The sequence below is a fragment of the Varanus komodoensis genome, unplaced genomic scaffold (genome assembly GCF_004798865.1).
Source record: "Varanus komodoensis strain SLA01 unplaced genomic scaffold, ASM479886v1 scaffold29_3, whole genome shotgun sequence".
Taxonomy (NCBI): domain Eukaryota; kingdom Metazoa; phylum Chordata; class Lepidosauria; order Squamata; family Varanidae; genus Varanus; species Varanus komodoensis.
The window spans coordinates 452,731-458,622 of NW_025335760.1; positions in this window are offsets into that span (position 1 = coordinate 452,731).

The following is a 5,892-nucleotide window of genomic DNA, read 5'->3' on the forward strand; positions in this document are numbered from 1 at the left end:
GTCTTTCAAGACCAACTGGCAGCAGTGGCTTTTCGAAGCTGTGGGAGTCAACCCTACCTCGAGATGCCAGAGACTGAATCTGGGACCTTCTACATGCAAGTCAATTGCTCTGCCACTGAGCTACTCCCACGGCAAGGACCTTTATGGCTCACTCACAGCACTAGCAGCAACAACCAAAAGCTCCTGATTGGAGTTCTGATCGCCTTGACCCTGCCATAAGAATAGAAATCCCAGCAGTTAAAACAATGCATTACCTTTCTGTTGCATGGATTCCCCTGCCCCCATCAACACAGCAAGCTGTTGAGATGCCTTCCTGGATGGGAAATGTATAGCTCTAGAGAGAGAGACAAGTCCAAAGGTTTAGCATTGGTTGCCATGGAGATCTACCTACATCAGAAGCAGATATCCAAAGAATGACTTATCTGTTACCTGAAAGTGAGCTCAATTTTCTGTCCTGACACACAATGCAAACAAGGAGACAATAAAACTGTGTAATGACAGGTGAGACCCCCCTAGGCAGTTTTTTTAGAGTAGTGAGCATACAAGAAACAACACATGAAAAGTTGTTATGGAAAATCAGTTGCTATCTTCACTCAAAGCAAAATGTGTTGTGCTGGGCAGGCATAAGGAAGAAGGCATTGTTACACAAAGCAGACATAATTCATGGTATTCATCTCCACAAAACAGCAATGACTGCTGCCTGGGATGACTGTAAAGCAGGATTCAGCAAATGTATGAAGAACAAGCCTAGATAGTTAAAGGGATAACTAAATGGATTCTCCATGGATTCTCTGAGCACCAGGTGGTGGGAACAAATATTCCCAACTTGTAAGCATCCCAGAGGCATGACCACTAGCAGGAACCATGTGCTGTTCCAAATGCACCTTTGGTCTGATACAAGGCAACTCTGTTGCTGTTCTTTGCTGATTAAATCGGAAAGCAGCACAGCTTGCTTAGAACTCTTTATTTCTATGTAGGCACGAAAACCTTTTGTTGGAAGGTTCAGGCTAGAACACATACCTGTAAGTAGATCTAATTTTTAGTAAATATCTAATTCTACTACTGCCTGGCACTCAGTTTCTTGCCCAGGTGACATGTCTCTCAGCCTCAGGAGTATGCTTTCTGTGCAATGAGTGTTGCATGGAAAAGTGTGGGTCTGAGATGCTGGTTTTGTGTTTGAAGCACACGCCCTACCTCTGCCTTGTACTGAGTTTTTTCAGCTCTTTTCAATGTAATAATTTGCCTTCTGTTCACAAAAGCTGAGCAGGACTGCCAAGAAAAGAATGTTTTTGGGGGAGGGAGGCATTGATTCAAAGCCCTGCCATATTTTGTGAGTGGCCATGCACCATGTGACAACCATTTTGTGAATAGGCAAGCCTCTACACGGCAGCCATTTTGTAAAGGCACCCAGAGCACTCCATTCCAAATGCTTGCAGCGACCAGAAAAGGCAGGAAATTCTTGCTTTAGAGAAAGATTCCGGTTCTCTTGGGTAGGGTTCTCCAGACTTTTTCCCTTCCAGCACCAATGGGATACTATTAATTGAATCCACTGACAATTAGTCTATGTCTGTGTCAGATGTTTGATCTGGAATGATTAATTCACGTATCCTATTTGAAGTTCCACTCATTGAAAGATAAGCCTGCTTGCATGAACCTGACCTGCTTCTCCAATTTGAAAGCTCCTACTTAGGTAAGTGATTGGAGGAAAGCCTTCCACAAATCTTTTCTGGAGTTTTCCTTATTTCACCTCTCTTTTCCACAGGAGTTTCTACCACATTTTCCTGAAGAAATAGCCATTAGACGCTATGATTTCTGCTTTCTCAGCAGTATGAACAAATGAGGTGTTTAGTCAGAATGCCACCTCCTGACAGGACGCCAAAATTAATCCCAGAATGAAAAGGGGCTGGCTGGTCTTTCTGGACAAAGGAATGCCAACAGGTTGGCCTTCTGATGTACTATTAATGGGGGAAATGCTCATTAATTAAAACATGAAGAGCTGTGCCAGGTAGATGTGCTCCAGGCACGTAGCTTTTGCAGAGTGGCCTCTTCTGTCCTCCAGGCTCAGTTAAACGCACTGTCACATGAGTCCCTGGACCATGTGAGTTCTGCTCTTGAAATTAGACATTGGAAAGTTGAATTGGCAAACCTACTCTCATTAAGAGATGCTTCCAGCTTAGCAGTGATGTCTTTATTCTCCAGGAATCTCCAGCAGGGCCTCTTCTGAACTTGTAAATAAGCCTTTTAAAATATATTTTTATTCACTGAAGAGAGGCCACAGACTTGGTACCAGCTGGGTTTTCCATTGCCTTAATTCTTTCAGGCAGAGGCAGTCAACTTCTCAGGGTCCCCTTTGCTCTTCAGACCATAGTCCTTGGGGCTCAAGTGCACATTACCACCCAAGATGACCTCAAAAATGGTCAAAAGCTCTTGTCAAATTATGTGGCGCTCTTGCCTCCACATAATTGAGCCCTGTATCGCAGACTTGCACTTGCGTCTCAAGGATATGCTTATTGACCTAGCAGAGACGAAATGCCAGGTCCAGGGTGTAGCCAAAGGCACCCAATGTAGCAACTGCCTGGGAGTCCTGTCCTGCTCCAGGACGCCTCCTTTACAATTTCCTAGTTGGAGGAGACCCTCTCAAGTGGCTTTTTGCTACCTGTGTCACCTGTCTTGGCTGCGGCTAGGAAAGAGAGGCCATGATGGCAATCTTGCTATAAAGAAGCAGGACAAGATCAGGTCAGAACCTAGCTAAGAGACCCTGGAATTCTCCCATGGAAGAAAAACTTGCATATTAAAACAGCAACAAAACCAGAGTGCATCCACCTTTAAATTAGACAGTGCACCCCAGATGTTCTGGAAATGTAAAGATGCTTTGTTGGGAGATATTTGAAAGCTAAGCAGAAAGGGAAGCCCGTCACGGAGAGGTATCTTTGGGATATCTTCTTCCTGGCCTGCAGTTAGCCTTGTCAAATAATTCTGTCGAGGCATGAATGTCAGGAACTCCAAAAAGGCCTACACTTGCCTAATTGCCCACATTCTCACAATAATTACACAATAACTTCACAATTGCCAGCTTTGCCCTAGCTCCAGGGACCAAAAAAGAAAAAAAACCTACATAAAGCAAGAAAAAATTGGCTTAATTATTCCTCATTTTAAAAGAGAAGGGGAAAATACACCCAAGCCACGTGACAGTAGTAATAACACTCCTTCCTGCTGGGACACATCTTCTTTTGCAGCAGCTGATGTTTGTGCCCCCTGGCTTTGTGCCTTTGCAATGCGCTGGCACTGAAAGACTCCCTTGTCTCAGGGCTAGGGAGAAAAAAATGAAATCCCAACCATGCCCTTTAATCACCAGCTCAACTGTACGTTTCCGCCATCACCATCATATTAAGCTATTAAGCCAGAGCACAGCCCAAAGGCCTGGCTTTGCAAGATCCTTCTTGAAAAAACCCACAGGCATGGGAGCTTCTCTATCACGTGAGAACTTCTGTCCCATCATGTCAGGTTTGCTAAGCTGTGGCTTGTATGCCTCTAAGCAGTGGGCCTGAGGGAACATGATGATCTCCAAGGTGCATATTAATCTCTGAAGGGCATCGGACCAAATCTTACAGAACTTAACTGGGCAATCCTAGGCATGGTCATTGCAGAGCACTGTGGAGTGGGCTTATTTCCGATATATAGACAAAGAATCACTCTGTAAGGTGCTCTGACTGGGGACCAGCCCCAGAAAATGTGGAAGGAGTGCTTCCAGGCATGTTCTCCTGACGCTCTTGCCCCACTAGAAATGGACCATTTGTTTGCCCTACAGACTCTGGGATTCAGGAGCATCTGCAGTGGTGAATGGCATGACGAGGCCATTGCCTGAACTTCGTAGCTAAGGCTCATGTACATGTGCAAGGCAGGGAGAGCACCTGTGAAGCCACCAGGTTGTTGGATGTCATCTATTTACTCCAGCCGGCATAGCCAATGGTCAGGGATGATAGGAGTTGCAATCTACAACATCCAGAGGAACCCAGGAGCTCCACCTGCTCCAAACCTGTTGGAGGGGAATGATGGAAACTGTTGTACAACACATCTGGAGAGCACCAGTTTGGGGAAGCTGGGCAAAGGAGGACTTCCCTGCTTAACATCATCTCTCAACTGACCAAGAAGTTCATATCATCACAGTTCCTACTGTGTGAACAGGGAGGAGAGGGGGCATCTTGCTGGAACTTACCTTGTTGCATTCCACCAAAAAAATGACCTCCCTCTGAAAAGCTCCATGCTCATTTTCCTGAGGGGAAAATATACATGTTGAAGATCAGCTGCCTTGACCTATTAATTGCACTCAGCTAGGGAGAAGGTCCATTGCCTCACCAGTGACCTTTTGCTCAGACGCCTTGTAGAAGTGTGGCTGTTTGGTCTTTGTGTTTGACTTTAGATTCAAACTGCAGAGAAGATAGCCATGACCTTGATCCTGTTCTCTGTCAAGCCCTGCTTGCCACTACACACAAATTTATCTTTCAGATAAGTGGCGGGGGGTCAGTCCTGGTTTAGGCTTCCAGTCTCGACTGGCACTGCCACTCATATACCTCCCTCTGTGTGCTCTGAAGGATGGCTTTGTACACTGTACATTTTCTTGCCATGCCACTCTGAGTGAATCATTGCAGTGCATGGTCCAGACCAGTCATATCACAGCGCAGTTCTATGCTCAGAAGTAAGTCTCATCATGTTCATTCCACTCCTTATGTTCTCTCCTAGGAATGCACAAGGATTATGGCCATACTGCATTTTTATCCCACCATTCCTTCAAGGTCAAGGTAGGTACAGACTGGGCCTTGGTATTAGAGTACAGAACCGGAAACCACTTGGAACCAGGTTACCTCCCGATATCAGCAACAGATTAAAATGAGCCTAGATTTCTGTAAATCTGGCTTGCATGTTCCTGAACTGAATTGCTTGTTCCAAGTCCCAGAGATGTGCCAACCAGTTTTTCACCAGGGGAGAGGGGCTTTAAACTAATACAAATGCGGGCAAGTATTATGACTTGAGAAGAAGCAAAGAGGAGGGCTAGAGCTGATGACAGAGGGTGGTAAGTATTGAGAGGGAGACCCTTGAGTCGGTTTGGTCCCACTGATGGGGAGGGGCCAAGGGCCGTGTAGATGCCCACACCATCTGGTGCTCAGGATAGTCGATCAGGTTGCATTCCTACACACCTGGAGAACCCCAGCGTGGAGAAGGCTAGTGAGGCCTGTCATGTGATGGACCATGAGATCCAGGACAGAAAGCCTCTGGCTGCTGTCACTTATAGTTGACCCTTGAGTGTCTTCGTAGCCAGTGCTGTTCCTGATGCTGTTAATTTCTCACTCCTGTTGCATCAGCCAATCAAGGAAGTGGAAGATCCTGTGGTGAGGCTGCTTTTTTTTGAAAGCAAACTGTGGTGAGTAAACTACATGAACAGCAGAGCAGTGAAACTGCTAGCCCAGCTGCACCAGCCGTGAAGAGAGACTTGGATTCTGGGGCCACAAGCTAAGCTGGAGATGGACTACTGGCATATGATGGGCTGCACCTCACAAAGAACAGGAAGCAGATGTTTGGCCACCACATGAAAAACATCAGGAGAGCTTTAAACTAAAACCTATAGGGGAGGGAGATGTGCACTATGGTATACCATCACCTGGCAAAGACTCATGTGTTTCAACAGAGGAAAAACCTCAAGCAGGGCCCAGCACCAGTCTCCCCAGAAACATAGAAAGAAAACCAGGGCACAGCAAGAATGAACTTCGATGTCTCTACACCAATGCCCAGAGTATGGGAAACAAGCAACATGAGCTTGAGCTCATAGTACACAAGGGGAATTATGATCTTATAGGAATAACAGAATTTTGGTGGGATGACTCACATAACTGAAAC